General features: G+C 35.3%; 1 long non-coding RNA gene across 2 annotated transcripts in view; it reads right to left on the minus strand.

Annotated features, from left to right (window-relative positions):
• The window catches only part of LOC141498270 (uncharacterized), a 132,113-nt gene that overhangs the window by 14,286 nt on the left and 90,817 nt on the right, over nt 1-27,010 (minus strand). The window contains exons 3-4 of one of the 2 annotated variants that reach the window (XR_012471599.1): nt 24,309-24,416; nt 7,383-7,452 (exon numbers count right to left, since the gene is read on the minus strand). This is a non-coding gene — a long non-coding RNA (uncharacterized LOC141498270). Of the gene's footprint in view, nt 1-7,382; nt 7,453-24,308; nt 24,417-27,010 lie in introns of those variants that run through there. The other variant, XR_012471598.1, reaches the window with a different exon arrangement.

Consider the following 27,010-nt stretch of genomic DNA (forward strand, 5'->3'; position numbering starts at 1 on the left):
TGTCCATCACAATAAACTTTGAGCCCTACTTGAAAATGAGACCACTGGGAGGTTCTGACTTTGAGGTAGCTGCATATACAATAGTGAGTAGAATGGGCTGAACCAGCTCTAACCTGTTGAGAGAGTCAATTGTCAAATTTTCAGTGTTAGTATTTGTGCTTCAGAAATAGAGAAATACTACAAATAGGACTTGATTTACTATTTTGTCTGGTCTTATGAGAAGGGGTGGAGAGGATGTTAATTCAGATGAAACTTAGAGTGTGTCACATGTACACTGGGGCGGGGGAGTCACTTGTTAAACATTTACCAGCATGCCACTGGTACCAACCAGCCACCTCCAATCCTCCAAATTTCCCTACCTGCTGGACTGTTTCTGAAATTCCAACAGTAGAGCTTCATTCTTTATATTAACACTTTCCTCTCCATGAAAATCTTTTGTTCTTTAGTAGGTCTTTTGAATCCCAGCTTTCTGGAACTCAGGTTTCTCATGAATAAAAGATAGGGTTTGAGTAACTGTTTCTAACTGTTTGTTTTGCAATTCAATGGGAGTTAAGTGACTTACCCAAGGTCACACAGCTAGGCAATTATTAAGAGTTTGAGGTAGAATTTGAACTCAGGTCCTCTTGACTCCAGGACCAGTGCTATATTCATTGAACCACCTAGCTTCTCCCTCTAAAGCCCCTCTTAAATCTAGATCTGTTAGTTACATCTTATTTAAATTGAGTTTCAGAATTTTTTTCTAGGATGTGATTTTAATAGGTACAGGGCAAATTTTCAGCTACTTGAAACATGCAGTGTGCAAAAGAGAAGACAGTGAAACATAAATTTGTTTTTATTCACAACTAGTTTGAGACCAAGTTCCATTAGTTTGGTTAATATCTCTGAGGTGGTGAGTGATGATCTCAGTGATGATGTTCACATGGTTTAAGTTTGATTCTCAATGGGGATTCTCAATCCACTAATACTGACTGTGTTTTTGGCCCTGATAATGGGTACTGTTGGTCAGAATGATCTTCAGAATGAACCTCAGCCTCTTCTAATTCCATCTAGCCTCCCAAGTCAATTCTAGGTTTTTCTATTTATTATTATTATTTTTGTACTTTAGTTGCTTCAGTTTTGAACAGTTCTTTGTGTCTACATTTGGAGGTTTCTAGGCAAAAATACTGGAGTGGCTTGCCCCTCTTCTAGCTCATTTTACAGATGGGTTCATCTGTAAACATCTGAAACAGGGTTCACTGAATAGCCCAGGGTCACATAGCTTGAAAATATCTGAGACCAGTTTTAATTTCAGGAGGATGAGTCTTCCTGACTCTAGACCTGGCATTCCATTCTCTGCTTCATATAACTACTCCCATTTATTATTATATTCTTATCAAAGTTATTGAGTGCCTTCTATAAAAAGCAAGGTACTACAAGAAGCTACAAGGTGTAGATGACACAGAGTCTACTCTTTAAGACATTTAAATCTAGTCATAAAGGAGAAAAATAACTATAAGACATGATAGGATAGAAAAGCTATAAAAAGCCCCAAAGAACTTCATTTAGAATCATCTAAGTTGATTACTATCTCCCTCTCCAATCCCTACCACCTGTCCTTTTTTCAGAGGATGAAGAAGAGATAAAAAATGATTACATGTTAATGTCCTGGGTCAGAAAGAGAAGGTAAGGAGAGGCAGAGATTTATGTAAGCTTGTGTTTCACATCTCTCTTCTCCTTTTCTGGCAGTATCTTTTCCAGGAAGATGCACATTGATAATGAGGTTGAATGCATTGCCAGAGAAATCTCAAAGTTTGGAAGATAACAAATGAAGGTGTGGGAGAGAAGAGATATTAGACTAGCTGACAAACTGAAGGTCTACAGAGTCAGTGTATTGACTTCGTTGCATGCTTGAGAAACCTGGACTGTATAGCAGTGTCATGCCAGGAAACTGAATCTCTTCTATTTTAAATCTTAGAAAGATTTTGGAGATCATCTGGCAATATAAGGTCCTGGACACTGAACTCCTTTCTTGAACTAAACAGCCAAGCATTCAAACTCTACTACAGAGAGCACGATTTCTATAGACTGGTCACAATGCTCAAATGCCAAACACATGCTTGTCTTAAAGACTGTTTTATGGAGAACTCACACAAGGCAAGCACTCACATGGAGATCAGAAGAAGCAATATGAGGACAATCAAAGCTTTTCTGAAGAACTTTGGAACTGATTCTGTGACATGGGAGACATTTGCACAGTATTGCCTAGCATGTGACCCCCATGAGGACTTTTCTTGGCAAAGATACTGGAGTGTTTTGTCATTTCCTCTTTCAGCTCATTTTACAAATGAGCAATTAAGGCAAATAGTTAAACAATTTACCTAGGTTCACACAGATAGTAAGTAAAATTTGAACTCAAGAAGATGAGTCTCCTTGACTCTGGACCTGGTGCTCTATCCCTTGTACCACATAGCCCCTCCTAAAAGTTTCACCAGCATGGTGTATTTGCTTTCCTTTTTTTGTCTTCATCTAAAAGATGAGGAAACTGAAGCATGGTAACCTTTCTACCTTTTGAATGAGTGATAAAAATGGCACTAAAAATCAAATCTCTGTTGTCTGGCCCTTAGAACAGCTCCCAGGGAAAAATTTGGTCTTACACATTTAAAGTTAATGGGGGCTTTGTTTCTAAGGGCATGGACATAAATTATATTTATTGCATTTATAGTTTCCTACTTTCATCTCAACTTTTATTGGGTAGTTCAGATTTTTTTGCACTTTAGTATTTCTGAGTTTGTGTCTGTTTAGTGATCCTCAAACATCCCTTTAGATTTCTCATTTCTTTTAAGCCCTTAAATTTTAATTTTTGTTTTCTCCCCCTCTCCCTTTCTTCCCCCTCTATTGCCATCTCTTGTTTCCTTTATTGTATTTCTACACCAGACATTTTCTAGCTGCGTATTGTTTATTTTTAAATTTCAGGTATTTTTCCTTCTCTTTCTTGCTTACATAATTTGAGAAAATTCAAATACTGACTATGTATTGATTTATCTTCAACCTCCAACTCTATCAAGTGGCATCAAGGTACAAATCTGAGCTTATTAACTCATTTTTTTTTTTAGATTTTTCAAGGTAATGGGGTTAAGTGGCTTGCCCAAGGCCACACAGCTAGGTAATTATTAAGTGTCTGAGGCTGGGTTTGAACTCAGATACACTCCAGGGCCGGTGCTCTATCCACTGCACCAACTAGATGCTCCCCCTCTTAACTCATTTTAAATAATCTTTCAATTTATCCAAACTCTTCTGTCATCTATTTACCTTTTAGATTTGGGAAGGTCACCTACTCATCAAAAATTCTATAGAATTTAAATAAAGGAACTTTAAAATATCATGTTAGCTAGTCTCTTCATTCTACAGATGAGGAAACAAAGGCCCAGAGGGAGAAAGAGAATTTCATTTGAAGCCTTAGATCCTAGTCTTAGCTGAACCACTAAATAGCTGTGGGATCTTGAGCAAAATCTCTGCCTGGAAGAATATACCATTTTGCAACATCTTATACAACTTCACATCTCAAATATGATATAATAAACTTGCTTGTCTCAATTTTCAATGCATTATTTTGAAGAGATAGAGTAAAACTATACTTTAATTCTTGAGTGTCTGCTTTAGTTGGGAAGATGAGTCATAGTTCACAGAGAAGATCAAGTTTTAGGATTCTGGGTTGGGCTGTCACTTAGATACCTTAATTGAGTGATTGGGAAATGTGGTTGCTGCTGTTTTTCAGTTGTTTTTCAATTGAAAACCTTCTTGACCCCATTTGGGATTTTTCTTCAGCTTATTTTACAGAAGAAGACCTGAGGCAGACGGGGTTAAGTGACTTGATCAGGATCACATATCTAATAAGTGTCTGAAATAAAATTTGAACTCAGGTCTTCCTGACTCCAGGTCAAGTGCTCTATCCATATATGTGGACAGTATCAATTGAGCAGGATTTCAGGGAAAGATGGAATGAAACTTTTATTTTTTTTTTTGCAAACTAATTACCTAACATAATATCAGCAAGATCAAACTTTTCATGAAATATAGTTATGAAGCAGTGGAAAGTTAGGTGAAATTAAACTGCCTCGGTCAATTAATTATAAACTTCTGGAAAGGCACTTAACTTCATCAGTACTCAGTTTCTTTATCTTTAAAATGAGGGGGTTGGACTAGGAGATAAAGGATTCTTAACCTGCTAAACATATATATTTTTTTAAATTGACAATTGTATAGCAACATAATGATAGCTTTCTTTGCAATCTTGTGTATTTTGCTTAATACAATTAAAAACTTTGTACTGACAAGAAATTCAAAGCTTCCACATTTCCAAAGGGGTCCATGACAAGACAAAGAACCTTCAGTCCAGATGGTTTCCGAGATCTCTCTCAGATTTTTAAGTGCTCAGGATCCTATTTTTTTTTTTTTTTGTTTTGTAATTTAGGTGTGTGAAATAGCAAGACTGGAAGTACTAGGCAGATACCTTATATAATGAAATATATTTATACCCAGAATTGATAACTGATAAATACAGAAAAGCGGGGAAAATTTATATGAACTGATGCAAAATAAAATAAGTAAACAAAGGAAAATATACAAATGTTTACAGTATAAGTGAAAAAAATGAAATAACAAGCACTAAAATTTGATTGCTATGAAATCATAAAGGCTAAGTTTAGCTCCAAAGAAGATGCTTTTTCTTTTCTTTTTTTCCCCCTAAGTTGAAATATTGTGAGTTTAGAATATTGCAGCAATTTTTTTGATGTGTTGGTCAGTTTTGATGAACTTTTTGCATTTGCTTATTGATTTATTTTTATTCTTTGTTGTAAAGGATAACTCCAGAAGTAGGAGTGCAATGTCATAATTTAGAAAATGAAGGTGATATAAAAAATAAAAGATTTTAATGCAAATTATTTTTTAACATTGTTTAGAACATTGTTTAGAAGCTTAGCGAGACAATGTGCAGAGAAACTTTAAATTGCTACAGTTGCTTAGAAGTTGGTTGACCCTATTGAGGAATCTGTCCTCTTCTGTGTATACTGTGTCAAGAAATGGCTAGTAAATAGAAAATTGACTATAGTTCTAGTCTCTCTGTTTTTTTCCCCTAAGAAGTTGAATCTAAAGTATTTTGTAACTTTGGATTCAGCCTTTTTACTATCAAATTAAAACTAAAAAGGCTGCCAGGAAGGAGGGGAAGCCAGATTGGAGGGGGAGGAGGCGAGAGGTAGAAGAAGGGGAAGCAGAGAGTTGGGGGAGGAGAAAGCTGAAAGATCCAGGAAACCTGAAAAGAGGCAACAAAAACCAATTAAAGTTAATGAACTAAAGCTAAGCTTTTTTATTTTAGCTTCCCTTCTTCCTCCCCAGTACATTGGCTTTAACTTGGAATTATTTTTTCTTAGAGTAACACTTTCAAAAAGTAAATTATTTCCTTCTTTTTTCTCCCTTTTTTTCTTCTTCCTTTCTAAATACAAATAATATGATTGTTGATCCAACACAGGACAAGAGTATTGTCACTTGGCTTTTGGCCTTGGTCTTACTGCCCACCCAAGCCTGGCAAAATCTCAGTATGTCAGAAACCTTGTCAGGTTCTGTTTTTGCGGAAGCAAAGAGAAAGTCAACCCTACTGAGTAGCTATCTGGAGACAGGAGGCGGAGGTCCAATTGTAGTATCTAATATTAGAAATAGAGACGCCTCCAATGGTTTTTGGCAGACCGAGCTTAGAAAGAGTGGCTCTGGCTCTCCCACTCAAGCGTCTTAAATAGTTTATATATCTGTTTGATTAATTTGGCTGGTGAAATGACTGCAGTTAATGTATTAGGTATAAAAGTTTAGGGAAAATTCTTATCTTGATTATACTAATTCTCTAGAGTAACTTGTTCCATGTAAGCAGACTGTGTTTAAATGACTCTATGATAATAATGTAATAATATCTTATATTTATTTAATGCTTTTCATTCCCTTGGATTCTGAAGAAACTTACTTCGCTAACATTTTCCACCTATTCAACATTTTCCCATGTGTCACATTCATATTATAAAATTCCAGTTAAAACCTCATAAAACAGTATTACCTGATCTATTCCCCGACATATAACATTTAAAAGTTTTTAGTCCTGTATACCCTAAGTTCTTTCTACAAATGCATTTGCTAACTTTTCCTTTGAATGTCACATTAGTCCACTCGGCTTTGAAAACTTACTTTCACCCAAGGCTTGGAATCACTGAATCAAAGAATCTCTACCTCTCATTTCCAACTTCCATTTATTAAGGCTCCCCATTTCATTTTCTTCATTCCTTTGCAGGGTCTTTTAATCATCTTTTTAGCTTTCCTCTCCCATTTTCATAGAATTTTAGGATTGTAATAGACTGTGTAGATTGTCTAATCCAACCTTTCTACCCAGTGTACAAATCTGTTCCAAAGCACTCCCAACAGATGGTTATTTGGCTTCTACTTAATCCATGTCTAGTGAGGGCAGTTTAGAAGTTTTCTAACAATGGAATTTTGGTCTGTAACCTAAAAATCTTGTGATATTGAATACAAATTTGCCACCCTGAAATTTCCACCCATTGGTTCTAGTTTCATCCTCTAGAATAGCATAGAATGTCAACTTCTCATCAGTATTAAAACCTTTCAACTGCTAGAAGGAGGCTTTCTTATCCTCACTAATTCTTCTCAAGTCAAACTTTCCCACGCCTTGATTCTCATCTTTGTATGGTTTGGTTACTAGATTCTTCCTACCTTCTCACCTCTAAAACCTATCAGCTACTTTCTCCTGGAACCACCCATCATAAAGTGCTATGTTCAGAATGTAATTCACATGGATACTTAATGCAAGATTAGATGCTGTATCAGCACATTACATTGTTGTTTCCTCTTGAGGTTTTAAGTCAACAAATTTCCTTCCATGTCTTTACTATATTTTTGATCCATTCTCATCTTCAGTTTTCTCCTTATTTGTTGTCTTTTTTTTTTTAAATCTGAAAGGCCTGCCTTTTAGGTTTATAATAAAGATGCATAACAGCATGGAATAAACCAAATCAAACACAAAGTACTGTGACAGATAGCCTCTTTCATTTCTTTTATGTTCTTCCTTCATAAGTTAGTTTCTTGTCTAATTTTTCATCATCTCTTTTTTCTTTCAACACTGAGTGGCTTTGCTCATTGTTTTAGTTTGCTGAATGAATTAACTGGTTCGTAATCAGTGGACCAGTTAGGAAAGGTAAAGTTAATTATGATGGTCAAATTGAGGATGATGATGATGATGATACAGGTTTAAGAGTATTGCATTTGGAGGCAACATATCTGCTTTTGAATTCTTGCTTTTTTTTCTCTTACTATCTTAGTCAATTCACCTGATTTCTATGTACCTTTGTTTCCTTATTTTTAAAATTGGATATTGAACTTCTTGATTCCCCAAGGTTCCAAGTAGCTCTAAATCTTATGAACCTGTGAAGATATCATGGTCATTATATTCTTTTACATGATTAAAATATATTACAAATGCAAATAGTATTTTATTCTGACACTTTATACCTACAAATTCTCATACCAGAAATTCAAATCAATTCAGTAGCACTGATTATACATCTCCTATGTTTCAGGCATGAAATTAAGTGCTACAAAGTTGAACTAAGACACTGATCCTGCCCTCAAAGACCTAATATCAGATTTAAAGTAATGAGAAACATGGCCAGATGACTGAACCCTCCTTTTGGGTCAGTTAAACATGACAAATTATTTTTTTCATATAAATATTATTTTATCTAAGAACATCTACAATAGTCTGGAACATATTTTTCTCAGCACTTGCCCCTTGAATTTACTATAGATATCAAACATTCTCACATAAATTCTATGACATATTATTATTATTGAAGACATATCAGTCATGCCTGTTTCTTGAGTGATAGCTATCTGAATTGAAAATGTGTTAACTTTATTAGCACCACTAAGTTCCTGCTTCAAAATCCTGAGGGTATTCCACAAGAATATATTGTATCAAGAGAAAAACCATTTTAGAATAAGTTAAAGAAAAACAAAGCTATTGGTAAATAAGTGAGTCATGGGGCAGTTCAAGTAATAAAGTACTGTGCCATTCAGTATTTCTCAAGTTCTTACTTGCTTTGGAAATATATAAGGCACTATTCAAATACTGTGAGTCTATAGTGAATAGAATAAATTTTTTAAAAATCACCAAGTCCCACTCTGAACAAGGCCTAAATCATACATCTGAGACAATGTTAAATAGTAGCTTGTCTGTCAACAATTAAATCTCATAGTGTAGAGAATTTTAAGCATTTATCTCAGAATATTTCAATTCTGAAATAGATATGAGAGTATCCTTAGCTTTCTTTTCACAGCTATATTTATTAATTGCTAAATTTATCAGTAAATCCCCATTAATTAGGATTTTACTAGTTTAATTATTCCATTTGGACTTAACAGGAGCGTTATCTGTGCAAACTATTTAGAAATGCTATTTACAAAGCAAATTCAACATAAACAAATTTAGAGGACTCTCAGAAGTATAGATATTTTTAGGAATTTTGTCTGTTGACAATATAACTAGATCTATCCATTGATTAATTTATTTCAGATCTAGTAGGACAAACACTTTGCTGTTGGTTAATGAAAGGTAATTTGGGTACTTACAACTAAGAAAAGTACATTTGCTAGTAAAATATTAAAGAATTCACCTTTTCAGACATCAGGAGTCATTTAGAGAATAATGAGTTGGGTATGAAACCACTTAGGTTCTAATATTAATTTCATTATTATCAGCCTCTTCACTTTCCTTCAACAGATTATTTAAACTTAAAAAAGTTACCCATAAGTTTCTGTATTTATAAAATAATAATTATAGTTTTTAACTTGCCCATCATGTGGTTATAGTAAGAATTAAATGATGTCACACATGTGAATGTGTTTGTAAACTGCAAAGCAAAAGGTAATATATTTATAGTGGATATGTTAATATTTTTGGATGGCAATACATATTCTTTGCTAAAATATATTTTATATAAATAATAATAAACACCATAAATAATAATAATACACAGTTCTATAAAGCCTTACAAGTTCAATTAATCCATAAACAATTATTTAGGGGCAGTTAGGTGGCACAATGGATACAGCACTGGTGTCAGGAGGAGCTGAGTTCAAATCCAATCTTAGACATTAGCTGTATGATCTTGGGTAAGTCACTTAACCCTGATTCCTCAAAACAATTCAAACAAACACTCAATTATTTATGCCTACTATGTGTGAGGGAATGAGCTAAGTTTTGGAGTTAAAAAGAAAGTCAAAAGATAATTCCTTTCCCCAAGGAACTCAGGCTCTAAGTGAGGAGATCACATACAAATCACTAGGTACATATAATCTAAGGCAATATAAATAGAAAATAATCAGTAAAGGGAAGAAATGGGAATTAAGAAGAATTTGTAGAAGATAGAATTTTAGCTGGGACTAAAAGGAAGCCAGCAAGTGAGTTCAAAGCCTTTTATAACCTACTCTGCAATATAGAGTTACCCTTCAATAGTCTCCTTGCTGCTTCCCAAACAAGATACTCATTCTCCTGACTCCCAGGATTTTCACTGATTGTTCTCATACCTGGAATGTTCTCCCTCCTCTTCTTCGCCTTCTGAATAAGCAGGGGTGAGAAAGCATTCAGATGCTGCTGATTTGATCATACAAGTGACAGGGAACCTTTGGAGATTATAGAAGTTCTCATAAAGGGAGGGTAGGATCAGATTTGTACTTAAGGAAGATGACTCTGCTAACTGAGTTGAGGGTGGATTGAAGTGGGAAGGGACTTGTGGCAGATAAATTAATGAAGAGACTGTTACAATAAATGAACTGGACTTGAGTTAATGAGAGCCTGCACTAACATGGTGACAACATTAGAGAAGAGAAAGGGAGCTATACTAGAGATATTTCCAAGATACAATTGACAGGCCTTGGAAATAGATTGGATATGGGAGGTAAGAAAGAGTGGGGAGTCAAGGATGACATCTAGATTGTGAATTAGAGGAATTGGGGAGATGTGGTGCCTTTGAGAGAAATAGGGAAGTTTGGAAGGGAGAAGAATTTGTGCGTGAAGGGGGAGAATGAGTTCCCTCTTGATTTTATATGAACAGTTCTATTTGGTTGAAACTGTATGGAATAACATGGGCCTCCATTCCCCCCCTCCCATTCCCCAGTTTTGGGCTTCTGTTTGAATGTTTTCTTTCTCTACTAGATTGTAAGTTCCTTGAGTGGAGTGACAATTTTTCCTTTCATATTTTAAATTTCTATTTTCAGTGCTTAAGTACCCAGTACATGGTAGGTACTTAATAAATTGAGAGATTTGAGAATGGAATTTTAGAAGGAGTGAGAGTTTGGGGGAAAGATAATGACTTATTCTATTATTCTACTTATTCTGTTAAAAGGGAGGCTTGTTGATTGGATGCTATCTAAGGTCTCTTCAAGCCCTAGAAATCATATAATTATCCTAGAGTCAGAATTATGTTACGTTCCTTTATATCACTTAGCTTCTTTGTGAAATTAGAAGTATGACTCCTCATATTATTATCACATCTAGAATTTGGGGAAGCTAAATTCTATCTATATTTATTTTGGAACATGCTGATTTCAAGATATCAGCAGTTTGATATATCTATTGATAAGTTAGAGGTGAGACACTGGCAGTCAAAAGAGAGGTGAGAGATGGACAAGTAGATCTTGGAATTGCATGTGGGAACTGATGAGTTTTTCATGTGAAATAGTAAAAGGAGAAGAGAAGACCCAGGAAAGAGCCCTGGGGGTATCCAAGACCAGTGGACAAGATATGATTCAAGATCTAGTAAATGAAACTGAAGAGTACTCAGGTATATAGGAGGAGAATGAATCTCAAAAAGCAAGCAAAAAAGAATATTAAAGAGGGTAATCATCAGTTTCAAAGATTGCATAAAGTTAAAGAAGAAAGAAAACTGAAAAGTGGAGGGAAGATAGGAAGTGGAAATAACTATTTTAGTTGACCTCAAAGAATTTGAACACAAAAGACATGAGAGATATAGTGTGATAACAAGAATTGATGAATTCAGTAAGGAGTTTTTGAGGATAGAGAAGACATGGGCCTGTTTGTAGTCAGTGGAGAAGAGGTCACTAGACAGGCAAGGATTGAAGATAAGTGAGAGCATGAGGATAACTGAGGCAGCAAACTATGGGATCATGTGTTTATGGAAAGGGGGTTAACCTTGGCAAGGAGAAGAATCACTTGTCTCTTCCTGTAAGATGGAGGTGAAGGAGATAGTTGCAGAAGAGATCTGTATGCTATAAGATGAAGGGAGAAAGGGAGTTCTCTGAAAATGGCCTTTTTTTTACCTCTAGTAAAATATAAGGCTTGGGAAGCTAGGTGGTGCAGTGGATAGAGCTCTGGCCTGGAGTCAAGAAGGACTTGAGTTCAAATGCAGCCTCACTTAACAATTACTAAACTGTGTGGCCTTGGGCAAGTCACTTAACCCCATTGCCTTGCAAAAACCAAATTTTATGTGTGTGTGTGTGTGTGTGTGTGTGTGTGTGTGTGTGTGTGTGTGTGTATGGAGCTAGATTCTTAGATGACAGGGTTGGGAGAAGGGAAGATAAGTTTTAAGAGCACTTTCATTACAATAACTTTTTGAGGTAGATCATCTAAATATTATTATTTTATATTTACAAATGAAGGAACAGGCTTAGAAATTAAATGAGTTGCTTTTGGTAAAACAGTAGTCAGTAGCAACAGCATGATGTAGCAGAGAGAGCAGTGTCCCTGAGGCAGTTAGGAGACATGGGCTCTAGCCCTTCTGGGTGTCCTCTTCCTGATCTATTAAATGAGAGAATTGTTGATTTGATATATATGTGTGTATATACATACATTATATATATATATATATACATATATATATATATAGCCTCTTCAGGCTCTAAGGTTCATATCATTATTTTAAATGGTAGAGCCTGTTTTTCTTGTATAAACCCTGCTTCTTGGTGAAATCAGAGCTATGCTCCCTGGTATTCATGACACATTTAGAATTTGGAACTGCAAAATTCTATCTATATTACCCAAAGAAACAAATATTGAGCTCTCATGCATTTAGTCCATTACTCATTGGAGTAATGCATTCCTCCTAAGAATTTCAAAGCAATTTTATTTTCATATCTAACAGTATTAAAAAAAATCAAATCTGTCACAGAAGTGGTAATATTTCATAAAATGCTGTAGCTATTTTGCTATAACTACTTAAATGACTATAAAAGGCCATTTCTACTTTTTATTGTGAAACATTTTTTTTTTAGTTGAGTGGCTTCCATGGCTGAGAGAATCTGGACTAACAATAATACTTTGAGTTCATACTCATTGCCATTTGAGTATTGTAGAGAGTTTGCAGAAATTGACACTCACTAAAAGAATTCCTCGTGGGGTTTTCATTTTCTATTTTAAAAAGGAAAATTATCCACATTACATTCCTTCCTTAAAAATTGTCCAAACAGAAGTTCTTTAAACCTGAATATTGTGGAAAGTTTCAGGCAACTATACACATTTGGTTTCAATTCTTACCCCTGTACAGGGGGCATGGGCATTATTTGATGTTTATAATTTAATTAATTTGTGAGTTATATGAACTACCAAATGCTTCACTGCTTTTCCTATAGGGAGGATACACACACACACACACACACACACACACACACACATTCTTTCAGTCTTGTTAAATCTCTGGACCAATTCTAGTAAATCTTTACAAAAATGAATTAGCTATTGGGATGAAACCAAGTTAATAAAAGAATTTAGAGACAATAAAAGAATTTGATGATGGCATTTTGTGTGTGTGCATGTATGTAATTTAGTAACCTTTACACATTCACAATCACAGAATGGGAATATATCAATTTATACATACATGTGACATATAGAACTATTGTATATGCTACATACTTACCAAATTATTTTACATATACATATATAACACATCATATATATCTATAAATATTGAATACAAATATACATGCATATTATCTACATATATGTGAAGCGAATTTGGCCTATGATTTCTTTGGCATAAGGAACTGATGTGAAAACTCCCTCTACCAATGCAGATTGGAGTTCTCCAAAATTTGTTTCATGTTCTGAGGGGGTTGTGATTTGTTGATGATCCCATATCCATTATGTGTCAATCAGGACTTGAGCCTAGTTCTAAGTCCAAAGTTGCCTATTTATCTTTTTTATCATCTTGTTTCTCAATCACATATGGACATTTACATGTATAACATGTATAATATGTAAAATATTAAGTGCATATTTATGCTTGTGGAATGGTAAAATATGAAGAAGAGAAGTTATTAGCATGCAAAAGGATCTATTAGTTAATATTAAGTAGGAGCAACTTGTGATTAGTATATTTTTATTTTAAAAGCAAAACTCATATGTCAACTATCTAGTTATAAAATTAGTTATAGGGGCAGCTAGGTGGCGCAGTGGATAGAGCACCGGCCCTGTAGTCAGGAGTACCTGAGTTCAAATCTGACCTCAGACACTTAATAATTACCTAGCTGTGTGGCCTTGGGCAAGCTACTTCACCCCATTGCCTAGCAAAAACTAAAAAAAAAAAATAAATAAAAATAAAAGTAAAATAAAATTAGTTATAAAATCCAAGTATTAAATTCTGAAGCAAGAAAACTGTTAGTTTTTAAAAAATCAAATATTGTTTTAGTAAAAAATAGATTCTTGCTTAAATCTAAATAATTTCACATATATGAAACATTCTCTATATGGAGTGCTATTGAATTCCAATACAATCAATGCTCATTGGACAGAATGTGTTTTCTATATAAGATACATGGGAGCAGTGGCTAAAAGAAAACATGTTTTGACAATTTTTATTATTCCATGGATAAATACACTCAGGGTATCCTCCAGGTTTATTATGAATCATAAAAAAGAACTAGGGAAAAGTAATGAGCTTAAAGATTAAGAAAGACTGCAGAAGATGTAACTGTATTTTGAATGATTATATGGCCCCCTAACCATATATTTAGGCACTTCACATAACTATTTTGAAAAAGATATCCAAACTGAGGAAAGAATGTTCTTGAAACAATCTGGGGAAAAAATTAAGAATCTGACCTGATTCTTGGAATATGTTACTCAGTAATGTGATCTAGGATATTGCAATCTGAGCAATGAAAAATTATCAGGACATTTCTGAAGAAATATGAACTAGTTGAATTAGAAATTGGAAAATTCATTTGGAAAAATTCCCTTTTAGTTGATCAGAAATTAATTTTGGATGAGTTCATCAGAAACTGTTAGAAAGCAAGTAACCTGTATATATCAAGTATGTTATAAATGTTTATCTTACTGTATTGAGGTTGTATATAAAGTGACTGACTAAATATATAGTCCTTTAAATTTGTGTTTCCTGGACAGAAACTTTTTCTTTTTCTTTTTACCCAGTCTCCCTATCTTGCCCAGTTTGGAAGAGTAAAGGCTTCTCACAGACATGATTCCTTCATTCATTGGCATGAGAACTTTGACCAGCTTCATTTCTATCCTAAGTGTGTCCCTCTTTTGGCAATCTCGTAGTCCTCTCCTCCTTGTGACTCATCATATTACTACTGAACTTAATATGGACACCCAAATAGCAGAACCAATTGAAGCTCAGAACTCCTAAAGTCAAGAGATTCCTCAACCTCAGCTGCTCTTCAAGCTGATATTATAATCATGTGCCTCCATTCCTGATTACCATGTGCCTCCATTCCTGATTGTCCAGTACTTCTAAAGCTAAATTACTGAATAAATTGCTATTTGACAAAATTAATTTTTTGAAAGTAGAACATTTTCACCCTGATAGGATAAAGAAGAAAAACAAAAGGTTATAGTAAATTGGACCTCTTAACATACTCAATTTATTCTGATTTTAAACCTCTTCCTTGTCACTGGGACTTACCACATTGAAGGTCTTTAGATGAACATGTAACCTAGAAGAAACAGCCATATTTCGACTGCCAAATAGAATTAAATGGAAGGTACAAACAGAAGAATCCCTGCAGAGTTACTGAGGAGGAGAATCTGGCCTGTGGCTTGGGTTAGAAAGCAAAAAATGAAAGAAAAACAAATATCATCTGCTGTGTGGTAGAGAAGAAAGACATGATTATATATTGGTAGCTAAAGAATGTTTTTATTGTTCCCTTATAGCCATTTGAGAAATTCTTTCCAAAAGGCTCAATCTGTTCTTAAATAATTGTCAGAGCCAGGTAAACATTGATAGCTTTGCAATAACAAAACTCCAGCATTCAATAGATCTTTTCTCATAGAAATTTAAAGATAAAAACTGAGGGAATAATATTTTAATCTTGAATATTTAAGTTTAATTTTTTTTATAAATAATGTCTTTTATAGGATACCTTTAGAAATTTCAAAAGATTAAAAGATTATAATTTAATGCCAAAGGCTCAGGATTTTTTTTCAGAGTATTTCTATTTGAAGACTTGTTTATATGACTGACTCATATAGCATGAGTTAGGATTCCCCGGGTAGACATTATACTAGACCAGCAGATGTGGGTCTCAGCTTCTATGAATGTCTGTTGGAGAGGTGATTAAACACCTACTATACTACGGGGGTCTGCACCAAAAGGTGCTACTAGTGTTGTCTGAAAGATTGTGGTATAATTATTTGATTGACCATCTATCATAGAGTGACAAGTTCTGGCAGGAATTTGACTCAGTGTCTTAGGATCCCTCTACTTTTGGACTCTATTATTAATGGAAGCTCTGGAGAAATAAAAGAAGTTCAAAAATTGGTATTTAAATGATCCTAAGGTCAAACTCATAGTGGGCCATCAATGTGCTAAACAACTATTTTACATCAACTATAAATGCTCTCCATTATGTCTATTCTGAACTGACTTGCTAATTTCCATTTATGTCTATTTTTCTAACTGTACTAATTTGGGTTGATATATACACCTCTGTTCTCCTGCACACTTAAATTAAATCCCCTAATTATGAATTTTCAAATTAGGCCTGTCCTATTCGTGATTTTAAATGTCAGGTGCTTGGGGAGACATTGGTCTGATGGGCCTGTTAGTAATCACTCACTCGCTCAATCAATCAATGCAATTTTAACTTGTTTTTATTTTGTCAGCTTAATTCAGAAAATTAGAACTTTGCCCCTTCTTATGAAGCTTTCCTCCAGTTCCAAGAGGGCTCGATATCGATTTGTGCTTTGTTCACCTCCCTCCTAAGACATTTGAGGAGAACCTTGGAAGCAGCAATTAGGTTATAATCCCCCAATTGTTAGAAGAATGGATTAGGTGCTCTCCAATTACTGTTCTCTTGATAATAATTGTCAGAGGGTGGAGTTCATCTTGTGAGGTTTCCTCAGATCCTGCCAATCATTGTCAGGAGTTTTAAAATAGAGACACTTTTCAACATCTCAGAAGCTTCAAAAAAGAGTTGTACACTGCTCTTTTGTTGTCTTTTACTTACCCTCCCTCAAAATGACGGTTACCACAATGGAAAAAATGAAAAGACTGAGCTGCTAAAGGATCTTTCTGAGGCTTGAAAAAAGCCCCAGCCCCACATCAGTTTTTCCTCTCACTTTGTGATTGAGTTGGGACAAAAATGCCGCAATATAGGGAAACAGTGCATCTCTTTTAGCTATTACAGTCCACTCTCCAGGGAGCACTTCGTTTCTGTAGAGAACTTTTGCCTAAGTGTCTTACTGCCTGGGACCCTGAAACCTAATCACTCAGGGGAAAGGAACTTAGCCCTACTGTCGATGGAAACAGAAAGTCTGAAGGTCTTAAGAGAGGACCATTCTTAACTTCTAATGAGATTTTCAGCTGGAATTTTATAGTTTTAGAGAAGCAAAATGAAATTTAGAATAAGCACCTGCACTGTGAAGATTTTGAAAAGAATGGAGACTTTCTCATTATTAGCTGGGAAGGGACCTGGGAATGCTAGAGCTAATCTTATTAATTTTCTCCTCATTCTGTTTTCCTCAAACTGGGCTATGCAACCCAAATATGTCTCTCTCTCTCTCTATATATATATATATACATACATACATAAATATACACACATACAAACCTTTTCAAACATTTTATATACATATGGATAATAGATGTATATTTGTTATGTATGACTATATTAATATATAATTATTATTATATAATTATAAGAGAGAGAGAGAGACAAAAGAAAGGGAGAAGTGAGGAAGAAGGAAAAAAGGAAAATTAGAGGAAAAGGAAAGTCTAGAGGATATAGAACTAACCTCTTGACCTAGACATCAAGCCAATAAGCACAGTATCAGGCATGTGCAATGAACTGGGGGATATATAAGGATCCTGTAATACCCATAAGCTAAGAAAACCTGGGTTTAAGACCCTCCCCAGATATATAACAGCTCTCTGACTCTGGAGCAACTCAATATTTCAGTGTTCCAGGCAACTCTATTAGAATTTAAGTAGAAGAGAAAGTATTGATCTACATCTATTGGAGGAATTTTCTCACCCAGGAATTTCCAGCAATGAGGAAATCATTGGTATAATGTCTATCCATACATATAAATATGTATGCATGCACACATGCATGTGTATGTATGTTTTTCCTCATGTGTAAAACTTAGATCATCGAGTGGTTGTGAAAATCAAACAATTTAATTTTTGTTAAAAAACAAAACCAAACACAGCGTAATACCTGCATCGTAGTAGGTGCTTTTATAAGTGTGTATTCTCTTCCCTTTGATGTAAAATCTAATCCTCTTTCCATTTTGCTATACTTGACAAGCAGCATTTGAAAATGTCAGTTTTTTTGATTGCTGTTTTAGATAAGGTTTCTAAATACATAAATCAAAACAGCAACTAATTCAGTGGACATTCATAGTTTTCTTATATAATATACATAATTGTTGATAGAATGTGAACATTAAAGTAATATTTAAATGCTAGCTATCATTATAATGATTATTTGCTCAGTCATGAACACCACACACACACACACACACACATATACATACATAAATATAAATCATACATGCTCAGGTAAAAACCTATCTAGCTCCTGGCTCATCTCTGATGATTTCTCAGAGCCTGATGGTGGGGAGTTAGGGAAAGGCCTCAGATTGTTATGGACAATCCACAAATAGAATAATTCACTTGCAGATAATTGAGAGTTGGCAGTCTCCATTTCTGTCTAGAAATGATTTGATACACAGTTGTGTATATATGCAAGATCCAAGATAAGAATTTGAGTCACTTTGAAATCTTTGCTAAAATCAATTTCATAAAATATTCATGAAGACACATTTACTGCTGAGTTACTGATTTGACTAAATTGAGTTGAAGCAGGTGTATTGCGATGATGCGAGAACAAGGTGCAAAATCAATAGTGAAAAAGCAATAGAACCCTGACATTTGGGGCCGAGGTAGCTTGGGCTCACAAGCAAAGCTGATGAGATGTGGCACTCTATGATATACCCTCAGCACTTCAATACTTAGAGCGTGGCTTATATTTTCCTTTCCGGGGAACAGATATACTGCATAATGTTGGAGTCCTTTACATTGCTGCAGATCTTCCTACAAAGGCTGGGTGACCACTTGTTATTCTTTCCTTTGTTACATATATCTTATAGAAAAGAAGTTTATTTGGGGATGGGTTAGATTAAATGGACTCTGATATCCCTAAGTTTTGAGCCTGAGTGACCAAGAATATGGTTGTGGTTTATTTATTTATTTTGCCAATGTCCTTCATTCTTGAAGAGGATCAATGACTTTACAAGGGGATGATCTTGACTTGAATGTGAATTGTATTCAAGTGAGGCAGTCATTTGGGTATGAATAGAAATAGGAACCTCAGATGGGACTGGTGTGAGAGGTGAAATGATGAACTTGGCTTAAGTTTTTTTTTGTCCTTCATTTTCAAAGAAGACCACAAGATCAGAGATGAGATGCCATGACAAGCCCATGAATTAGATTTGAGTGGGGGGGGGGGGGGCTGTGCTAAGCCACCAGCCTCACTTTCTCCTCCAGAGCCATCTGGGTTCAGTGGCCAGATAAGAATTAGTATGACTGGAGATGATCTGGATGTGAACCATTCAGGGTTAAGTGACTTGCCCAAGGTCACACAGCTAGTAATAGTCAAGTGTCTGAGGCTAGATTCAAACTCGACCTCCTGACTCCTAGGCCAGTGCTATATCCATTGTACCACCTAGCTGGGTTTGTCTGTACTGGGAGCTGGAGCTACAAAGCCATATTCCAAACTAAAGGACTACATGCATTATGTACCCTACTAATTCATCCTTTAGGCTCACTCCATTTTTTTTAATGGAAATCTCTCATAACATTTAAAACAAATCAAATTGAATTTTATTTTTTCTCATGGAGCTTTGAATATAGATTTTATTTTGATGATTTGTTTGAAAAGATAGAGTCTAAAATGTTTTTTAATTCTCATCTGACTGGCACTGATTTAAAAATAGTTTTACTTATCTCTTTAAAAGTAGAAGATTTGAACTCCCTTCAAACTTCTTTATAAGTAATTTGTTCAATCTTTGCAACACCTTCTAAGGAAAAGAATGGTCAAATTAGAAGATTAGAGTTCAAATCTTAATATGCTATTTACTACTAATATGACCTCAAGCAAGTTGTTTATTCTGCTGAGTCTCAGTTTCCTGCTCTGTAAAATGAGCAGCTGAACTTCCTTTTACACATGTCCATCTTTACTGAGGCAGTGTGCTATGGATTACCTGGTTTCCTGTGCTTCTGATACAAACACCTTGTGTGGGCCTGGGCTAGTGACTTATCTCTTAGGGTCCCAGGCAAGTCTTTAAGTTTTAGGGTGTAATCAAAATTGGTGAAGGGAGCTTCAACTTCGGTAATTCCTCAAATAGATGAAATCACATATGACATCCTCTCCCCTACCCGTTCATCTTTAGAAATTCTCTCCTGGGGTTCATCTCTCCTTAATGGTTATTCCCTTGATAGAATATAACGTTCTTGAGGGTATTTACTGTTTCATTTGTAGAGCTGATTCCTGTATTAGGTAGGAGACTCCCATATGATGTTTTCTTCCCTATTTTAAGGGAACTAGTATTGCAGTGCAAAGAACAATTCCTGGTATATGATAGGTGCTTGATACCTGATTTTGATTCATTGATTAGTCAGCAGAGAGCAGTACAAAGACATCATCCAAAGATCATGGTCTGTCAGCTTTACCTTAGATCTAAGAACTTATCTGTGCTTAACTTCTGAATGCTCAAACCCTAAATATTTCTTGCTTCCTATTTGTTCCCTCTTCTCTGTACTGTATTCTGGCTTGCCTACTTGGAACTTACTGCCTTGTGGTCTTTCTTAACCATGTTGAAAACCAAGTCAACAAATTCAGTATGCTTACTTGGAATGCATTCTGCATCTGTTTCCTCCTTATAAAATGGATTTCTTGAATTTGGAATTTGATCCTCAAATACTTGCACACTATTTCCAATTGCATTTGGTCTCCTGGCTATGACCCTTTACTACCACAAATCTAGTTATATGCCAAATCCTTTATGTTTAACTGACTTCCAGATCCTTTTGTCATTACTCCCCAGACTTCATTTACACATATTTTGACTTATTACTCAAATGCTTCTTATGTGTATGTGTACCTTATTTCTCAAACTAGAACCTTCCTGAAGGACAGAATTCATTGTCTTATACTCTTATAATTCTACTGTTGTTTGTCCTCCATTCTCAAAGAGGACCATGACATCAGGGATGTGATACAGTCACATACAAGTGAATTGAATTTAAGTGACAGGAAGCTGTGCAAAGTCACTAGCCTCACTTTCTCATCTGGGTCTAGTGGCTAGATAGGGATCAGGGAGATTGGATATAGCACTGGATGCAGTGAGAGACCTTGGTCTTTTTAGGCTTAGACTTTTTAACAAATCTCAGTTTGACAGAGGCACTATGTATTCATTGATCTAGCTAGTTAAGAAAAAATGAAATAAAGAGTTGTTTCTTTTACCGATTCCAAAAAATAAAAAAGAAAATCAGTCTGGGAGGGGAATCCCTTTGGGTTTCTGACCAAAACAGAAACAATTGTTATGTTATTTCTAAACCATTCTGTGTTAATCTGGGGCCAAACAATGACCAAGTATGACTTGGCCTGAAAAATTTATATATATTTTTTTGTGTTTTCATTTGTGCTTAGAGTTGTGCATGTAGCAGTTCAAAATATGTTTGTTGAATGAATTAATAACTTGACAATTTGTCATAAACAAGAATTTGAGGAGCTAAGTGACACAGAGGAATTAGAAAACTGGACATGGTACCTGGAAAATTTGAGTTTTAATCCTGCCTCAATCAGTTATTATCATTGACCCCAGGGAACTACCTCAGCCTCATTTTCCTCAGGAAAATGGGGATAATAACAATACATATTTCATAAGATTATAGTATCAAATGAGATTATATACTTATGCATATGTACATATAGACATAGCATATAACCATAGCTATAAATGCCTACATACATATATATATATATATATATATATATATATATATATATATATATAATACACACAAATCTTAGTTTTATAGATGTTAGCTATTGTTATTCTGGGATTTTTTTTAAAGAGATCTGTTGTGTAAAAATCTCAAAATCACAAGTATAACCAAGTCTTCATTAAAATCTTTTGAAATACTGTTGTTATTGCCATCGTCACTGAGAAAACAGTTATGGAAAAGGAAACCTGTTGTTTCTGGTCAAATGGGGGAAAAGTAAAATCAGGAGACAGAGGCCAAGACAATTGAAACATTCATGCCCCAGGAAAACAAACAGAACACAAATAGAAAACAATTCCCTAACCTTCTTTTTGAGCTGAGGTGCCTAATCCAGAGATTTAAAGGGTCAGAAAGCATCTAACTGTTAGGCAGTCAAGTCCACATCCACTTATCTACTCCCTTGGGTAGGAAACCCATTCTAATTTTGTCCTTTGAAGTGACACTCCATTTCCCACTAACACTTCAGAGTGGTTCTGTCCAATCTAGATAATTACAGTAGCAAGTTGTGGCATAAATAACACCCTCTGCAGTAGAACTAATTCCTGTATCAGGTAAGAGACCCCCCCCCCGCCGCCCCCCCCCACCAATGCTGTTTTCTCTCTTAATTTAAGGGAACTAGTGTCTTCTTCTTCCTACTGTTGAAGAAGTAATTATTGAGTTAGAGGAAACTTCAAATGATGCAATCCAATGCAAGTTTTTTGAGGAGATGCTGACTTGTTTTTGTCTTTGTATATCCACAACATAAGGCCCAACACATATAGCTACGTAAGATTATTGCTTTAAAATGGGAAAGAATTTTCTTAGGAGCAACTAATCTAACTGATTTCATTTTACAGATGAGGAAACTGAGGTCAAAGAAGTGGGACATCAAATTTCAAACCAGTCTCTCTAACTTCAAATCTAAGTGTCTTTCAGCTACTCACTTAATAAATGTTTGTTGAACTAGTAAGTTGAATTGAGTCATGCTTACCTTATGCTCATAGGCAAGACTTACAGCCATCCTATTTTTAAAGTTATTCCAGAAGGGGGGAAATTCACAAATCTGCTCTCATTTCCCTGCCTTCTGTTTGCTGAATTCCTAGTCAAATTCTTAATTTCAGATTTAAACCACCAGAATACAGTAAGTTCTGAATTAACCTGTCAACAAAAATCTACCTTTCATTTCACCACTGTCCTATTTACATTTCCGGTTCCATTTCTCCCTCATTAGGTAATGTGCTCCATGTTTGTTTGCAAGACTAATGAATTAAAGAAGCTTCTATTTGATGACATTCCCTAATGGTAATTTTACCCAAAACAACCCCTCAAATGTTTTAGTTCTAACGTAGTCATTTAGTATGCTACTACTAGTTTTTCAAAGTTCATATAAGATTATGTGATACCTCATCTTTCTATTCTGGAAGTTAGAAACCAGAAGAAGGCTCTTTTCTCTTGCAAGTTCTCAGTAACTCTGTCCAGGATAAAATATGAGTCACATGCAAATGAACTTGAACCCCAGGTTCATGTACATAAAGGATTTTGACTGGGATATTTCTGAGTAGCAACAATTGTATAGAGTAGCAGCTATGAATTTTATACTTATATGCTTTGCTGAAATATTCAAAGCCTAGTTTTACAATGAGATATATTTTTGACTTAACAGAAAATCATTCATGATCTTCCTTAAAGTTACTATCTTCCCTCTTGAATATTTCTATTTATCATGTATATATCTCAGCACTTAGCATGACAATTGCTCATGTGTTGTCATTGTTGTTTGGTCATTCAGTTGGATACAACTCTTTGTAACTTCCCTATTGTCCATGGAGTTCTCTTGGCAAAGATACTGGAATGGTTTATTATTTCCTTCTCTGGTGGATTTCTGAGGCTGGATTTGAATCCAGATCTTCCAGACTTCAGGTCCAGTTCTCTCTCCATTGAGCTACCTAGCTGCTTCCTTTCTGGCACATAGTAGGCACTTAATAATTACTTATTGACTGATTACTATTTCATTTCCTAATCAAATATTTCAATAGTGAAAATAGTATTCAAAGGGATAATTTATAGATCAATCATTTGGTAGAAAATTTTACTTTTGAGTGAACTACCTGAGAACAAGATGTGCCTTTTGTCTCTTTTTATATCCCAGTGCTTAGCACTGTGCCTAATAATAGGTATTTAATAAATGTTTACTGACTGATCCACTGACATTATGACCTTGACAAATTACTGGACCTTTATGGACCTTAGTTTTCTCACAATCAAATCAGGGAATTTGATAAAATGATCTCTGATACCCATTCTATCTCTAGTCTATTGTATTATCCCTTGCTTAGAAAAAGGCAATAATTTTCTGAATACATTAGAAATGTCATCACACTCCTAATGTTCTTCTGATTAACCCAGTAGGATATTACTTAGAAACATGAATGCTATTCTCACTCTGTGCAATATTTTCACCAATTAAAAAAATAATCACGTATAGTATGTGTGTGTGTGTGTGTGTGTGTGTGTGTGTGTATGTTTACATTTAAAATGGAGTCTTTTGGAGCTTATGCATAGATATCAAAGAAGACATGAACTTAGAAGGTTAAAAATATATATGTTAACATAATTGATCTCTGTAATCTTGCATATTTAATTTATACATTTATTTTAAAAATTTTAATAATTATTATTAAAATTAGTTTTTGTGAAGCAAATAGTTTTGTGAAGCTAGTAAGTATCAAGGTCTGAGGCTGAATTTGTACTCACTTCCTTCTGACTCCAGGGAGAGTGCTCCATCCACTGTAAATCCTTGCAGACCTCATTTTATCCATTTAAAAAGATTATCCTGAGAAGGGATCTAGAAGCTTCACCAGACTGTCAAAAGAGAATGTGACCCAAAAATGGGTTAAGACCCCTAAGTAAAGACAGTGATAATATGGTTGATTTAGACATAATGGGGCAGGGGGGACGATAATCAGTCCCTTACTGCAGTTGCTCTGTATAGAGTAAATCCCACTAGAACATGCATGGAATTGAGTTAAACCACTTCTAATTGGACATGTTTATAGCCTCTGGCTCAGCACTGAAGGACTAGGAATTTATGGAGAGTATAATAATCCTTTGATCCCTATGATGGTGTCAAGGCTGGGAAAGAGAGAGCAACAAATTGGATTGCACTCAGCAAAGAGGAGCTGTCCACTCAATAAGCTTTAAAAGGAGAGCAAACTTCCACTTGATTTTTTCTTTATCTCTCTGGAATGGACATTTTCCCTCTAGGACTTTCCAAGAAGGTCAGATGGAGAGGGATTCCTCTCCCTAGTGCTGCACAGATGCTAGCAAATGGCAGCATGTACATGTGAAGAAATGAGTAACTATCCTATATGAATCTGATTTGTATTTTACCTTTAGAATGAGCCAAACCTACATTTGCTTTACACGATTTTCCCAGAGACTCGAGTGGAAGTATAAAGATCTAGAGACAGTGAGAAAAACCCTGATTCCTCTCCATTAGACTTAGTAGAGGGCATACAAATTGTCACCCTGGATCCTGCACTGGATCTACTGTTATGAGAGAGCGAGAGAGAGAGAGAGAGAGAGAGAGCTTGAGAAAGGCAGACAGAAGCAGAGACAGAAAAAGAGAGACAGAGAGAGACAGAAACATAGAGATAGAGATGGAGGCAGGGGCAGAGACAAACAGTGACAGAAACACAGAGACAAGCACACAGAGAACTGTAATATGGGGATAAACTGTTTACTAGAAAAAAATAACTTTAACTGGAGCTGAGAATACTTCAACCAGGAGAATGTATTATTTAAAAACAGGATTACTTATATGAAACAGCATATGAAGTGGGTGAAGACAGAGGAATAGAGATCTCTCCATTGTTCCTGTGGAGGAAAGGTATTTATAGTTTCTCTTCTTTCTGAATCATCACTGTGCTATAAATTTGGGGGGCATTAGTCATCATTACAAAGGAGACAGAGAGGAATAGTGAGTGGTTAGAGCAAAGGATAAGAGTAGGAGACTGGCATTCTACTTTTGGCTCTCTCATTGATTGGGCAAATTCCCTAACTTCTGTGTGCTTTGATCATTCTTTCTATAAAAATGGATATAATACAGTCTTAAAAATATGCACTGATCCATGTGCCCAAAACCTAAAAATATAAGAATAGTCAAAATGGAAATGAGGTAGTGGGACTGAAAGAAATTTAATATATTCACCTCCTCTTTGTACCATGTAAAAATATTGTTTTTAGTTTATTATGGAAACCTTTGTTTCAGGGAAAACTCAGTGATTTTTTTGCAGGCAAGTTCCTTTGTTCTAGGCTATCAAGAGCTGCTGGAGGAGAAGTTAGCAAGGAAAGGGTGGAGGTATTATCAGTGAACCTGGGGTGGACCAATGAAAATTTTGTGCCCCCTCCCCCCGGAACTTTGACAAGGTCTGATGATTCTTGACAGTGATTCACAGGGTAGCACAAAGGTCCATTTCCTATCCTTTTTCATAGCCAAGGAAACTGATTCAAGTACAAATTTCTGAGTAATTCACTCTGAAGTGCAGACAGTCTTCCTAGATACTTTTCTTTTTTCTCATAGGGGATTCTGATTAATAATGCATATCTCTAAAATATTTCAAGAACCCTAGAAATGAGCAAAATGAATAAAAATGATGCTCATATACCAGAATCCTAATATTTGAATTCCAATATGAATATTACCTCTCATGAATACTCATTACACAATATGAAAACTACCTTCTCACTACCCCTTTACCTGCTGCCTCCATGGCATTTTAAATCAATTGTCTTTCTAGGGAGCCAATGTTAATGTGACTTATTTTTCCCAACCCCCAATCTGCTCATCAATCTAGTTCAGGTCGGTGCCTGACTAACTTGCTAGACCTCTAACTAATTTCATGGGAGGACCTCAACGTCATAGGATCATAGAACTACAAATTTAGAGCCAGAAGGGATCTCATAGCTCATTTAATACAAACCCCTTATTTTTATAGGTGAGATAACTAAGACCCAGAGAAATTGACTTACCAAAGTGACCCTGGTTATAAATGATAGCGATAGTATTTGAATTTAGTTTAACTCCCAAACCAAAATTCTCTCCACTATACCTTGTTACCCTTCTATAGGATCCTAGGTTATAGAGTAAGGGAGACCCAAGTAAAATTTTGTTGTAGTGATTTAGGTTATGAGATGATAAATGTATTAACAAGGGCAGTGGTACAAAGAGTAAAGAAGGAAGCATTGCCGAAATGTAAAACCAAAGAATTGTTTTCCCTTTTTACATTACAAAAGACTAAGATGCAATGTGATATAATGGGTCAAACATTGTCCTCTGGAGGAAGATCTGTATTCGAGTCCTAATTCTGGCACATACTAACTGTGTTACTTTTGGTAAATCATTTAACATCTCCATGAGCCAGGGAACTTAATAAGTTTAAAAACAATGACTAACT

This window comes from Macrotis lagotis, chromosome X (assembly GCF_037893015.1).
Source record: "Macrotis lagotis isolate mMagLag1 chromosome X, bilby.v1.9.chrom.fasta, whole genome shotgun sequence".
NCBI classification, from domain to species: domain Eukaryota; kingdom Metazoa; phylum Chordata; class Mammalia; order Peramelemorphia; family Peramelidae; genus Macrotis; species Macrotis lagotis.